Source organism: Bombina bombina, chromosome 5 (assembly GCF_027579735.1).
Source record: "Bombina bombina isolate aBomBom1 chromosome 5, aBomBom1.pri, whole genome shotgun sequence".
Taxonomy (NCBI): Eukaryota; Metazoa; Chordata; class Amphibia; order Anura; family Bombinatoridae; genus Bombina; species Bombina bombina.
In genome coordinates this window covers 1,084,192,311-1,084,206,947 of record NC_069503.1, presented here as the reverse complement: position 1 = coordinate 1,084,206,947, position 14,637 = coordinate 1,084,192,311, and the positions used below count along the sequence as shown (strand labels likewise).

At 36.9% G+C, this 14,637-nt stretch overlaps 1 protein-coding gene across 1 annotated transcript in view; it reads left to right on the top strand.

Moving 5' to 3' along the window:
• TMEM71 (transmembrane protein 71) overlaps positions 1 to 14,637 on the top strand; it is a 75,199-nt gene that overhangs the window by 47,115 nt on the left and 13,447 nt on the right. The window lies entirely within an intron of this gene.

Genomic DNA, 14,637 nt, shown 5'->3' with positions numbered 1-14,637 from the left:
TTAATTCTGTATTTTCTGAAATTATTTTTGAAGGATTCTATAAAATCACCTCTCTCCATTCTGCTATACATTATTATCATATCATAATATATTTTACTTATTATTCTTATTTCGCAAATAGTAAACCTTTTCTGATTACTATTTTTGTATTTAATTATGTACTGGAGATAAAGAGGCCTACTTATCAAGCCGTCAACTTTCTTGCATTCGACTGCACCAATACGCTCACCTAAGATCGCCTAGCATCGCTGCCGTGGACCTGAATACGCTCTCCAAAGTTAACAAAAAAGCTGTTAAAAAGCCGCGCACCAAGTACGGGGCGATGAGCAGTGGACTGTTGTTAACTGACAGTCATCGATCTCGCTGCTCTTCGGCATTTTCCCAGCTTTATTGGTATACTGTCACTAAACACCCACACTATACTATACTGTTTTACCCCTATCCCACTGCTCCCGGATCCCGCCGCAACTAAATAAAGTTATTAAACCCTAAACTGCCGCTCCCGGAGCCCACGCCACTCTAATAAACTTATTAACCCCTATCCTGCCACTGCCGGAGCCCACCGCCACCTACATTATGTTATTAACCCCTAATATGCCCCCCCTACACCGCCGCCACCTACATTATGTTATTAACCCCTAATCTGCCCCCCCTACACCGCTGCCACCTACATTATGTTATTAACCCCTAATCTGCCCCCCTACACCGCCGCCACCTACATTATACTTATTAACCCCTAATCTGCTGTCCCCAACGTTTCCGCTACCATATTAAATTTATTAACCCCTAAACCTAAGTCTAACCCTAACACCCCTAACTTAAATCTAAAGAAAATTCCTATCATTACCTAAATTATTCCTATTTAAAACTAAATACTTACCTATAAAATAAACCCTAAGATAGCTACAATATAACTAATAATTACATTGTAGCTATCTTAGGGTTTATTTTTATTTTAGAGGCAAGTTTGTATTTATTTTAACTAGGTAGAATAGTTATTAAATAGTTATTAACTATTTAATAACTACCTAGCTAAAATAAATACATATTGACCTGTAAAATAAAACCTAACCTAAGTTACACTAACACCTAACACTACACTACAATTAAATAAATTACATAAATTAAATACAATTAACTAAATGATATACAATTATCAAAAGTACAAAAAAAAAAAAAACAAACACTAAATTACAGAAACTAATAAACAAATTACAAGACATTTAAACTAATTACACCTAATCTAATAGCCCTATCAAAATAAAAAAGCCCCCCCCCAAATAAAAAAAAACCCTAGCCTAAACTAAACTACCAATAGCCCTTAAAAGGGCCTTTTGCGGGGCATTGCCCCAAAGTAATCAGCTCTTTTACCTGTAAAAAAAATACAAACAACCCCCCAACAGTAAAACCCACCACCCACACACCCAACCCCCCCAAAAAAATACTAACTAAAAAAACTTAAGCTCCCTATTGCCCTGAAAAGGGCATTTGGATGGGCATTGCCCTTAAAAGGGCAGTTAGCTCTTTTGCAGCCTAAAGCCCTAACCTAAAAATAAAACCCACCCAATACACCCTTAAAAAACCTAACACTAACCCCCTGAAGATCGACTTACCGGGAGACGTCTTCATCCAAGCTGGGCGAAGTGGTCCTCCAGACGGGCAGAAGTCTTCATCCAAGCCGGGCAGAAGTGGTCCTCCAGACGGGCAGAGGTCTTCATCCAAGCCGGGCAGAAGTGGTCCTCCAGACGGCAGAAGTCTTCATCCAGACGGCATCTTCTATCTTCATCCATCCGGCGCTGAGCGGGTCCATCTTCAAGACATCCGACGCAGAGCATCCTTTTCTGCCGACGACAACCCGATGAATGAAGGTTCCTTTAAATGACGTCATCCAAGATTTTATTTTACAGGTACTTGTGTATTTATTTTAGCTAGGTAGTTATTAAATAGTTAATAACTATTTAGTAACTATTCTACCTAGTTAAAATAAATACAAACTTGCCTGTAAAATAAAAATAAACCCTAAGATAGCTACAATGTAATTATTAGTTATATTGTAGCTAGCTTAGGATTTATTTTATAGGTAAGTATTTAGTTTTAAATAGGAATAATTTAGGTAATGATAGGAATTTTCATTAGATTTATTGAAATTAGATTTAAGTTAGGGGTGTTAGGGTTAGACTTAGGTTTAGGGGTTAATAAATTTAATATAGTGGCGGCGACGTTGGGGATGGCAGATTAGGGGTTAATAAGTATAATGTAGGTGGCGGCGGTGTAGGGGGTGGCAGATTATAGGTGTTTAGACTCGGGGGTTATGTTAGGGTGTTAGGTGTAAACATAACTTTTATTCTCCCATAGGAATCAATGGGATATCGGGCAGCAGCGAACATAAGCTTTGCTGCTTTCAGACTCCCATTGATTCCTATGGCATCCCCCGCCTCCAGGGCAGCGGATTGAAAACCAGGTACGCTGGGCCGGAATAGTGCCGAGCGTACCTGGTAGGTATTTGATAACTAGCAAAAGTAGTAAGATAGTGCCGATTTTGCATTCGGAACATCTGTAGTGACGTAAGCATCGATCTGTGTCGGACTGAGACCGGCGGATCGCATGTTACGTCACAAAATTCTACTTTTGCCGGTCTGTAGGCTTTGATAAATAAGGGGAATCAGGCTCGCCACAATTACGCTGCGGAATTCCAGCGTATTTGCAGTTGACGGCTTGATAAATAGAGGCCATAGGCTTTTGGAACTTACACCTCCTTATATTCAATTGTAAGGTAGGGAAAGGGAGGCTAGTAAAGCCAAAAATTTAATTCTTTACCTTGGACTATATGGCAACGCCCAGGTGTAGCAAAAACCTTATATGAAGGAAAAAATAACAAATGTGCAGACCCTTAAAATATTTAGATATTAAATATGAAAAAGGGAGATAGTACAGCAACCACAATTAGATTACTATAAATTATAGACAGGGATTTCAGCACATATTTTTTATTTTTAAATAGCTCAGAAAAAATTCAAAAGCTCCGCTAAAATAGCGGTACGTGTAATCTAAACTCATTCACCACATTCCCATATGTCACTCAGAGTCAATGTAAGTAAGTAAGTTGCCATTTAGTAAAAGAACACATGAATCGATGAGTCAGGAAGCGTGATTGGACAAATGCATAAGCACAGATTAAGCTATGCAGTTTTATTGTAGTTCACACAGAGCTAAAACAAAAAGCTAAACAGAGATAAGCTGTCTAAATTGACAACACCTCCACTAGTGGGTGGTTACGAGTAAACGTAAAATCTGCCACCATAGTGATCATTGAGGATCTATGTCAAGGCAGCACATTTATTAAATTAGACGATCAAAAATTTGCACTTAAAAAACTTTATGAGATGTTAATTGTAATGCTTAAATCATGTGCACTTTACCTGAATTTGGCCAAATTGTGCAATAAACCTCCTCAAAATAATTCAAAAGAGAACAGTGTAGTCTGTAGGGGGCCAATGAAACAACACCAGTAACAGCGGGCACCACCAACTATATGAGAGGTATCAGGTGTCATGTTATAACGTATCAGGATCTATGTTTCTTAACCCCAGTGTATACTGACTAACTGTGAAAATAAACATTTAAGCAATGTGCAATGCTAAATTTTACAATAATTCCCAAGACAAGAAAAAGTTATGGGGATAGAACATAACAACTCCAGTATTCAGCGGGCACCACCAAAGATAAAGGTATCCGGTGTCATGAATAATTCCTTTTCTGGATCTATGTTAGGACTACCCCAAAACAAATCTTTTTTCGTCTTTCACAGTTGCATATACATTGGTGATAAAATAAAGAGCATTTAAGCTCATATACTTGATGCATAAAAATGCCAGGTAGAGATAGAGAGAATGTACACAAATAGTTGTTATAACGGTGTAAGTTGATCACCCTTTAAAGAGCTTAAATATGTCCCATAAGTAGGAGCCGTGTGTACAAATGGTGTATTGAGACACCCTCTGATATCCAAATAATAATGAGCTGAAAAGTCAGATGGTAAGCGCTCAGTTAGTTATACAACCGTGTGTTAGCTTCCTGTGAAAGGATTTCCAAATGGTTTCCGTGTGTGAATAAACTTCTATTCGGCAAACATGCTACATTTAGCACAGCGTGGACGCCACAGCGATCTGTCCTTCATGCACGTCCATCTCCACTTCCTACGTCACTGCCGACGTACGTTTCACCCCCCACGTGACAGCCAGAGAGCACAGGGGTTTCCTCAGGGCAAAAGCGGATGCTGGTTCTCATTGCAGCCGCAATATATCCCTCCTTCTTTAAGCTCATAGGAGGATATAGGAAACAGTAGTAGCCAATAATAAGCCTTTACTGAGCCGCAGCCCACTTATATAAATGAAGGAGGATTCGGTGAATTTATATACAGTGAGATATATTTATATATTTAGTAAAGCAACTCTAAAGAACCTATAATAAGAAAAATATATATATATAAAGAAAGAAAATTAAAAATAATAGGTAAAAACCAATTTTCCACGATTCTTTAAAGGGATTGTTACAGTGTATACTATAATAAAACCTTTTTCGTCCATGTTTATAAATTCTATTACATCAGGACGAATGTTTTACAAGCATATTGTTAGTCCATTGATTCATGTGTTTCATAAAAATTCTACAGTGATTAATGAATTTATTTGTTTATTCTTAAAGGCATAGTAAAAGTGCTTTAAATTACACCCGCTATTTTTAGGAGCAGGTATGTTTAATAAGAAATGCACTTTTTTAAAGAATAGTAATTGTCAAATATTCTAAAGACAAAGTGGCAGATTGAAAAGAAACCCTAAATCGAATATACTGCATATTATATTTGTGAGAATTTTGAATTATATATTTAAGATCATTTCATTTAAGGAATGCAGCAAATTCAAATTTTTCATTTAGCCCTTTGGGCATTAGAGTCTGTAACTTGTACATCCATTCAGTTTCCCTTCTAAGTAGTATATTATCGATGTCTCCTCCTCTACCAAGAAGGGAACAATGTTCAATACCCGTTACTTTTAAGTCAAGGGGGTTGCATTTATGGTGTTTCATGAAGTGGAGAGCCACTCCACTTCTGATTTCACCATCTTCTGCTGCTTTGATATCGTCTCTGTGCTCAGAGACCCTATCTTTCAACATTCGCCTCGTTTTTCCCACATAGAAAATCGGGCAGCAACAGGAAAGTAAATAGATTACATTTTCTGTCTTGCAATTTATGAATTGCTTTATAGGGTAGATGGTGGAGTCAGTAGCAAATGTTTTGGTGCGCACAATGAATTTGCAGACCACACAATGTCCACATTTGAAACATCCTTTTATTTTTCTGTGTTCTTCTAGCCAGTCTTTCTCACTAGGACTTTTTACAAAGTGACTCCTGACTAGTTTATCCTTGAGATTTGGATCCCTCCTGGGTACCAGAGAGGGTTTCTCCCCAACTATTTTTCTAATCGTTTCATCAGCTCTAAGGAACTGCCATTTCTCATCCAAAATAGTGCAGATCTTTTCCCAGTGGCAATTAAATTGGGTAACAAAGCGCACTTTTGGCTCTTCGATTTTCTGATTTGAGTTATAGAGGAGTATATCTCTATCTGTTCTCCTAGCTCTATTTCACGCATATATTAGATTTCGTTTAGAGTACCCTCTATTTTCAAATCTGTTGAACATTTCAACCGCATGTGCATCGAATTTGTTAAGGCTCGAACAGTTGCGCCTTAGGCGTAAAAACTGTCCCACAGGGATACCCCGTATTAGGGATTTTGGATGATGGCTAGATGCTTCTAAGATATTGTTAGTAGCAGTAGCCTTACGAAAAATTTCCGTGGCCAGATTTTTCCCTTCTTTCCTAATTTTTACATCTAGGAAGGTGAGTTCACTAGTATCAAAATCGAAGGTTAAAAGGATGTTATAGTTATTTTTATTTAACACCTTTACAAAATCCTTCAGGGATTCTTCCGTCCCCCTCCAGAGGAGGAAGACGTCGTCCACATACCTTAACCAGATGAGAACATGTTCATCAATCCAGTTTTGTAATTCATTAAATACTGTTTGTGTTTCCCATAGGCCTAAATGGAGGCAAGCATAGGATGGGGCACATGTAGCCCCCATCGCTGTGCCTCTAATTTGCCTATAGAATTTTTTGTCAAACGTGAATACGTTATTTTTTAACACAAACTCAAGAAGAGTTAATACAAATTCAGTTTTTTGAAGGCTGGGCCCCTACTTTCTAGGAAAAAACTCGCCACTCCCAAACCCACATCATGTGGGATAGAGGAGTAGAGACCTTCCACATCCAAAGACACCAGAAGTGTGTCTTGTTCTACTTCTAAACCGTCCAGTTTCCTGAGAAGGTCACTGGTGTCCTTAGCATAGGAGGTAAGGGTCATTAAAAAAGGTTTAAGGAATTGATCAACGCAGTTTCCCAGGTTCTCAGTGATACTCCCAATGCCTGAGATAATGGGTCTCCCAGGTGGTTCTCGTAAGTTTTTGTGTAGTTTGGGAATACAATAGAAGACTGGAACTCTGGGAAACTTCGTATACAGATATCCCCATTCACTTTTACTTATTATGCCACTTTTTCTGGCATCGTTTAGTAGGTGTAGCAAGTTGGCTTGTATTGAATCTAAGGGATTTTTTGGTAGACATTGGTATTGCTCCTTATTTTTCAGTTGTTTATTAACCTCTTTCATATAGAGGGACTCCTCCATTTTAACCAGATTTCCCCCTTTATCGGCCTGTTTTATAACAATACCTGATTTGTTCATCAGGTCTGACAGGGCTCGCCTCTCATTAAAGTTAAGATTGTTTTTACTTATGCCGTAATAGGGTATTTTTTCAATTTCCCTTTCTACTTCTTTAACAAAAAGATGTACGGCAGGGACTAGCATTAAAGGGGGCATATAGTCAGATTTTCTTTTCAGACCGGAGTCAATTTTGACTATAGTACATGTAGTACTTGTCTGTTGCCCTTCTTGGGTGTCAGAAATGGGCATTTCATCTGGTATTTCATTTGAGTCAAACAAACAGTATTTAATGAATTACAAAACTGGATTGATGAACATGTTCTCATCTGGTTAAGGTATGTGGACGACGTCTTCCTCCTCTGGAGGGGGACGGAAGAATCCCTGAAGGATTTTGTAAAGGTGTTAAATAAAAATAACTATAACATCCTTTTAACCTTCGATTTTGATACTAGTGAACTCACCTTCCTAGATGTAAAAATTAGGAAAGAAGGGAAAATCTGGCCACGGAAATTTTTCGTAAGGCTACTGCTACTAACAATATCTTAGAAGCATCTAGCCATCATCCAAAATCCCTAATACGGGGTATCCCTGTGGGACAGTTTTTACGCCTAAGGCGCAACTGTTCGAGCCTTAACAAATTCGATGCAAATGCGGTTGAAATGTTCAACAGATTTGAAAATAGAGGGTACTCTAAACGAAATCTAAGATATGTGCGAAATAGAGCTAGGAGAACAGATAGAGATATACTCCTCTATAACTCAAATCAGAAAATCGAAGAGCCAAAAGTACGCTTTGTTACCCAATTTAATTGCCACTGGGAAAAAATCCGCACTATTTTGGATGAGAAATGGCAGTTCCTTAGAGCTGATGAAACGATTAGAAAAATAGTTGGGGAGAAACCCTCTCTGGTACCCAGGAGGGATCCAAATCTCAAGGATAAACTAGTCAGGAGTCACTTTGTAAAAAGTCCTAGTGAGAAAGACTGGCTAGAAGAACACAGAAAAATAAAAGGATGTTTCAAATGTGGACATTGTGTGGTCTGCAAATTCATTGTGCGCACCAAAACATTTGCTACTGACTCCACCATCTACCCTATAAAGCAATTCATAAATTGCAAGACAGAAAATGTAATCTATTTACTTTCCTGTTGCTGCCCGATTTTCTATGTGGGAAAAACGAGGCGAATGTTGAAAGATAGGGTCTCTGAGCACAGAGACGATATCAAAGCAGCAGAAGATGGTGAAATCAGAAGTGGAGTGGCTCTCCACTTCATGAAACACCATAAATGCAACCCCCTTGACTTAAAAGTAACGGGTATTGAACATTGTTCCCTTCTTGGTAGAGGAGGAGACATCGATAATATACTACTTAGAAGGGAAACTGAATGGATGTACAAGTTACAGACTCTAATGCCCAAAGGGCTAAATGAAAAATTTGAATTTGCTGCATTCCTTAAATGAAATGATCTTAAATATATAATTCAAAATTCTCACAAATATAATATGCAGTATATTCGATTTAGGGTTTCTTTTCAATCTGCCACTTTGTCTTTAGAATATTTGACAATTACTATTCTTTAAAAAAGTGCATTTCTTATTAAACATACCTGCTCCTAAAAATAGCGGGTGTAATTTAAAGCACTTTTACTATGCCTTTAAGAATAAACAAATAAATTCATTAATCACTGTAGAATTTTTATGAAACACATGAATCAATGGACTAACAATATGCTTGTAAAACATTCGTCCTGATGTAATAGAATTTATAAACATGGACGAAAAAGGTTTTATTATAGTATACACTGTAACAATCCCTTTAAAGAATCGTGGAAAATTGGTTTTTACCTATTATTTTTAATTTTCTTTCTTTATATATATATATTTTTCTTATTATAGGTTCTTTAGAGTTGCTTTACTAAATATATAAATATATCTCACTGTATATAAATTCACCGAATCCTCCTTCATTTATATAAGTGGGCTGCGGCTCAGTAAAGGCTTATTATTGGCTACTACTGTTTCCTATATCCTCCTATGAGCTTAACGAAGGAGGGATATATTGCGGCTGCAATGAGAACCAGCATCCGCTTTTGCCCTGAGGAAACCCCTGTGCTCTCTGGCTGTCACGTGGGGGGTGAAACGTACGTCGGCAGTGACGTAGGAAGTGGAGATGGACGTGCATGAAGGACAGATCGCTGTGGCATCCATGCTGTGCTAAATGTAGCATGTTTGCCGAATAGAAGTTTATTCACACACGGAAACCATTTGGAAATCCTTTCACAGGAAGCTAACACACGGTTGTATAACTAACTGAGCGCTTACCATCTGACTTTTCAGCTCATTATTATTTGGATATCAGAGGGTGTCTCAATACACCATTTGTACACACGGCTCCTACTTATGGGACATATTTAAGCTCTTTAAAGGGTGATCAACTTACACCGTTATAACAACTATTTGTGTACATTCTCTCTATCTCTACCTGGCATTTTTATGCATCAAGTATATGAGCTTAAATGCTCTTTATTTTATCACCAATGTATATGCAACTGTGAAAGACGAAAAAAGATTTGTTTTGGGGTAGTCCTAACATAGATCCAGAAAAGGAATTATTCATGACACCGGATACCTTTATCTTTGGTGGTGCCCGCTGAATACTGGAGTTGTTATGTTCTATCCCCATAACTTTTTCTTGTCTTGGGAATTATTGTAAAAATTAGCATTGCACATTGCTTAAATGTTTATTTTCACAGTTAGTCTGTATACACTGGGGTTAAGAAACATAGATCCTGATACGTTATAACATGACACCTGATACCTCTCATATAGTTGGTGGTGCCCGCTGTTACTGGTGTTGTTTCATTGGCCCCCTACAGACTACACTGTTCTCTTTTGAATTATTTTGAGGAGGTTTATTGCACAATTTGGCCAAATTCAGGTAAAGTGCACATGATTTAAGCATTACAATTAACATCTCATAAAGTTTTTTAAGTGCAAATTTTTGATCGTCTAATTTAATAAATGTGCTGCCTTGACATAGATCCTCAATGATCACTATGGTGGCAGATTTTACGTTTATTCGTAACCACCCACTAGTGGAGGTGTTGTCAATTTAGACAGCCAATCACTGTTTAGCTTTTTGTTTTAGCTCTGTGTGAACTACAATAAAACTGCATAGCTAAATCTGTGCTTATGCATTTGTCCAATCACGCTTCCTGACTCATCGATTCATGTGTTCTTTTACTAAATGGCAACTTACTTACTTACATTGACTCTGAGTGACATATGGGAATGTGGTGAATGAGTTTAGATTACACGTACCGCTATTTTAGCGGAGCTTTTGAATTTTTTCTGAGCTATTTAAAAATAAAAAATATGTGCTGAAATCCCTGTCTATAATTTATAGTAATCTAATTGTGGTTGCTGTACTATCTCCCTTTTTCATATTTAATATCCTTATATTCAATACTGCTATAAACTTGTCCATTAATATGGAAGCAAAATACAGAAAATCATAGCTCTATTACCTTTGCCAATCAATAAATAACATGCAATATTTTTACATTCAATTATTATATATTGTTTGCATATGTTTTGCTTCTGTTATTATCTCTGAAAATCCTGTGAATATGATATACATTTCTTTCTTTCTTTTTTGTTGTTTTTTTAAGGGGGGGACAGACAGACTTCATTTTGCTGTTCAGCACACTTTTTCCAATTCAACTTGTGGATCATCTAATTATTTTTTTTTTCTACAATCCAGAAGCAATTTAAGATTAAAACAATATTAATCACATATAACAGATATTTCATAATGCAAACATGTCCAGATAGTAACCCATTAACGACAGACGGAACTTGTACATCTCCTGTTACAAGGGTCTTTCAGGGCTTTAACAGCATGGATCCCACCAATATATTTCTGCATGCCCTACTGCCTTGTTGGTGAGACCCCCTGTAAGAGCTACACATTTTAAGATGTTAAATAAAATGTTAAAGCATACAATTCTTTCAAATAATTAAATAAGAAAAACAACTGGTATGTTTGCACATGTATAGTTTTTACAAAAAAATATATAAATAAAACTGCATTAATATAAGCCAGTAAACCTCACATAAATCAGTCTAAAAATAGCCTACATATAAAATTTAAATTCCTTAAATCGGAATTTAATTATATTTAGGGCCATAAAACTATCCTATGCTTTTATAAATTAATACTAAATTTCACGTTTTGTCAGTTTAAAATGTGTTTATTAAAAACCAGAAATTAAACATTAAAAAATATAATTAATTTTGTTGTATATATGTACGTCTTCTGGATGGATGTCTTCCTAAACAATTAATAAAAAATAAAAAATGATATCATACTGTTAGGCTTAGAGGTATGCACAATATGTCGTTCTTTGGCATGTAAACAAACCTGAACTATTTAAAGGGACAGTCAACACCAGAATTTTTGTTGTTTTAAAAGATAGATAATCCCTTAATAACCCATTCCCCAGTTTTGCATAACCAACACAGTTATAATAATACACATTTTACCTCTGGGATGAGCTCAATGTTATCTATATGAAACACATGAACTAATGCCCTCTAGTGGTGAAAAACTGTCAAATTAGAGGCGGCCTTCCAGGTCTAAGAAATTAGCATATAAACCTCCTAGGTTTAGATTTCAACTAAGAATACCAAGAGAACAAAGAAAAATTAGTGATAAAAGTAAATTGGAAAGTTGTTTAAAATGACATGCCCTATCTGAATTATGAAAGTTTATTTTGTACTTGACTGTCCCTTTAATATTAGATATGTACAAAGGCAAACTATTTTTTTTTAAATAAATTGTTTGAATTTAAAAAAAATATATTTTGTTTTGTTCTATATCCAGCTTCTTGGTCATTTGAAATCTTTTAACTAAAATCTGTTCATCCTCTCTTTCCAATGGGGAGCAGCTTTAGGGCCGCAGATGAGTGACTGAGTTTTTGGCTATTTCCCTCCTTTTAGCTTGCCAAAAAATGCCTTATTTTTAACATGGAACCTAAATTTACACGGCAATCACAATTCAATTTGTTGACACTTTTCAACAGGTTTTTAAGACCATTTTACACTTATTGAATTTGACACGTAAAGACACTTGATAAAGTCCCAAACTGGCTTTTTTGACACATTTGCGAGTATCCCAAGACAATTTGGAATAATTTAATTATGCTGCACATGTGCCACAGACAACATTTTAGAAGTGTATTTGAATACATGGCCTTGATTCATTAAAGCTATATTCATCACTATTGTATAGTCTGTCTGCAGTTGGCAGGGCACACATTTACATATGTATATGTAAATTCCCATATGTATATCTACTAAGTGTGTGATATCCTGTACAGCTAAGGAGATCTTCAGAAAAAGTAAGATTAGAACCTCAACATCTAGAAATGGAGTGTAGCAATCTTTATATGTAAATGTTTGTTTCTAATTCAATAGCGCATTGATGCGATTATTACTTTCAGTACTGGAGTCTTCACAACTGGGCATCAAACAGGGTTGTGCCATTCTAACTATGATTTCAAAAGGAACCTCACTTTCACGACTGGGCTTTAAAACGGGATTGTGCCTTCATGACCGCAAAGTCAAACACGTTCACTATAGTGTGGTTTCCTGTTTTTCCAGCTATGTTATTAAATTCCAGGTCACAAAGGCACAATCCCATTTGAACGCCAGGCCATAAAGTTACAGTTCCTTTTGAAAACTTGGTCACAAAGACACGGTTCCATTTGTAATCACCATCACTAGGACACAATCCCATTTAAAAGCCTGGTCATGAAGACACAGTTCCTTTAGGAAGCCTGGGCATGAAGTCACAGTTCCTTTTGGAAGCCTGGTCATGAAGTCACAGTTCCTTTTGGAAGCCTGGGCATGAAGTCACTGTTCCTTTTGGAAGCCTGGTCATGAAGTCACAGTTCCTTTTGGAAGCTTGGCCATGAAATCACAGTTCTTTTTGGAAGCCTTGTCATGAAGTCATGGTTCCTTTTGAAAGTCTGTTTATGAAACCATGGTTCCCTTTGAAATCCTGGTCACAAAGGCATAGTTGAAGTGGTTTCACAGTTTACAGTGTTAGAACTGTTAAAATCCCATCTTAGAAGATGAGATTCCATCTAATAGAAATCTGCAGTGTTCTTTTAAATTTCACATCTTTTGCCAAACCAGAAAATTGTGCTTTTTAAATCAATAATTTGAAATAGGGAAAATCCTTGAGTAAACATGTCCAATTACCCATCATGCCTATATACAAATGGCATTCATATTGTTCAGCAGTGATCTGGATATTGTCCTTAACTGAGAACTAGTTATCAGGAGTGGATATCACAACAAAATGTGACCGAACCCTGTATTAGTAGAAAATGTTAATTTGTTTTAGCCACTGGAGAGATATTAAACATTGATTTATACTAGACATAATTATGTATTTGAAGCCAAGATTATCCTGAGAATAATATGAAGATGCATTTTTTTACAATTATATTAGTTGTTTAACCCCTTAAGCCTAATGGACTTAGGTACCCTGTTTACATTGCACCTATGTACAACCTTCTCCTTCATGCTGCGGTCCCTGCTGTAAGCTTTGTGTGCTGTCGACTTGTGATGGTGCTGTTGGTGGTATAAACTGTGTGCTGGCAGAGACCATTAGGAGGGGAAAGGGTTAGAGAGCTCTTTGGAAGGGATCAGGGAGGTGGTAGGGTAATGGGGGATCCTACACTGCAGAAAATAAAAATTCATTTTTTTTTTTAAACAAAAGCCCTAAAGCTTCATACTGGCAGATTGTCTGCCAGTGCCCAAGGTGGTGATAAGGAGTATGCATAGGTGGGGGGGGTGAGAGCTGTTTGGGAGGGATCAGGTATGGAGGTGGGAGGTGTCAGGTGGGAGGGTAATACCTACATCATAATACTGTAGCTCTTACAAGCTATCTAATTATCCCCTTTATTGCTTGGACTTTCATTGCGCAGCTGCAATTAGCGGCCTTCTAATTACCAAAAAGCAATGGCAAAGCCGTGCATGTCTGCTATTTATGAACAAAGGGGATAGAAAATGTTACAACAATTTGTGTGATTACTACACAAGTGGTATGTAAATAATGAGAGAGAGAGAAAAACAGTTTATATTACTAAACTACATACTCAGTGTCGGCTCCAGAACGAATGAAATGGGGGGGCATTTTTTTTCACGAGGGGGCACGCATTTAAAAAGCATTTATGAGAGTCAAAATAAGAGCAGACCTACTGTGGCAGTCCAGGGGTTACATTTATCAGATCTCTGGCTGTGCAGGAGTTAGATTTGTTTATATTTCTGGAAGTGCAGCGGTTACATGTGTCATATCTCGAGGAGTATAGGGGTTACATTTATAAGATGTCTGGCAGTGCCGCAGCAGTTACATTTACCAGATGTATGGCAGTGAAGGGGTTACATTTGTCATATCTCAGGAATGTCTCCCACATATGACACAGCCAGTGGACACTGTTTGCATGTGTAGCTCTACCAATGACCCTACTAATGATCAAATAAGCTTTTACGTGACAATACGTTTGAATGCCAAGCAGTACATTACTTGTACAGATATTATTAATGATATTTACCAGCACACACACAGTATATACAGTATGTATATACACACAAATTATATATATATATATATATACATATACACACACACATATACACACACACACATATATATATATATATATATATATATATATACACACACACACACACACACACACACACAGTATATATGTATATACACACAGTGTGTGTATTGTGTGTATGTATGTATGTGTGTGTGTATATATATATATATATATATAATTAAACAA